Raw genomic sequence first — 1,489 nt, 5'->3', positions numbered from 1 at the left:
AGCATACTCACTTTAGGGAGAGAGTCCCATCAACAGCCAAATGTATACAGACAGAAAAAGATAAAGAACACACTACAGCAAGTTGTTAACAACCAGCAAGGGGAGGGAAGGGTATACAAGGTTTTATTGTCATCACTCTTGCAACTTCTCCATATGAAAATTTTCAAAATAAAAAGCTAGGGGGTTTTTGAAGTTGCTAGTGCCATAAAGCCTAGGAAAAGCTTAGGGTCACATGAGTTCTGCCTTCAAGAACATGAAGTGCTATCCCATAGAAGTGTTTCCCGGGGGCCGGCCCGGGGGTGCAGCGATTAAGTGTGCACATTCCACTTCAGCAGCCCGGGGTTCGCCAGTTCGGATCCCAGGTGTAGACATGGCACCACTTGGCACACCATGCTGTGGTAGGCATCCCACGTATAACGTAGAGGAAGATGGGAACGGATGTTAGCTCAGCGCCAGTCTTCCTCAGCAAAAAGAGGAGGATTGGCAGCAGCTGGCTCAGGGCTAATCTTCCTCCAAAAAAAAAACAAAGAAAAAAGAAGTGTTTTCCCTGTGTCACTCCGAGGACAGGGCTGGACCCACGGGTAGACGTTGTCAGGAGGCACATTTAGTCTCAACGTAAAGAACTTCCTGAAAGCCAGAGCTGTCCAACGACAGAGATGTCACTTTCAGTTAAGAACTCAGGTGCTTCTCAGCGGAAGTGTTCGCACAGAGCCTGGAGAACCACGTCAGGGATGCTGTGCAGGGGCCTCTGCAGCAGGGCAGAGGCTGGCACAACCAACTCTCCGCTTTGAGACGATACAGACACACACGCACTCACAACACACAGCCTCTCACAAGCAGTCTGTAAGTCTCTCCAGTGATCAGCTCAGAGCAATTTGGAGGAACAGTGGTGACAGTTTGGATGTGTATTTGTGTTTACCTACTGTTTCCCACAGGCAAAATCACGCAAACTCAAAATTCACGTTATGCTCCAAGTATCTCTAACACATCAATTACCTGAGACAAATGTGCGTTCTAGCAGAACTGCCTCTAAGTGTGACCCAACTTCCCACCATGGCGAGTGGGTTGAGCTCACAGCCCTCACTCTCCAACCAGGGTGCTGAATTGCCCTCCACAACTCCAGACCTAGGCTGGCTCCAGCTCCCTCCTCTCCTCACTCCCTCCCAAGTTTTACCATCAGCAAAGCTCTAACAGTTTCCTCAAGTTGATCCTTCTTTAAAAGCCAAGGACATGGGTTAATAGATCAAGATGAGGAAGTAGAATATACGATTTGTTTTCAGTTGCCAAACTGGTCACCTGGAAAGGGCTCGCAGTCTCGACCAGGTGGTTAGCTGTGTGTCAGCACTACCAAGAAAGCCCAGGCCCTGCTACTGCCACGCACCAATGCTAGGGGTAGAAACACTCTTCTTCACACCGGTATCATCAGGAAGAAATGACAAGCCCAACAGGCAAGATTTCCCCACCACCATCTGTCCAAAGACAAACACTC

The sequence above is a fragment of the Equus asinus genome, chromosome 6 (assembly GCF_041296235.1).
Source record: "Equus asinus isolate D_3611 breed Donkey chromosome 6, EquAss-T2T_v2, whole genome shotgun sequence".
In the NCBI taxonomy this organism is placed as follows: domain Eukaryota; kingdom Metazoa; phylum Chordata; class Mammalia; order Perissodactyla; family Equidae; genus Equus; species Equus asinus.
This window is presented reverse-complemented; position numbering follows the sequence as displayed.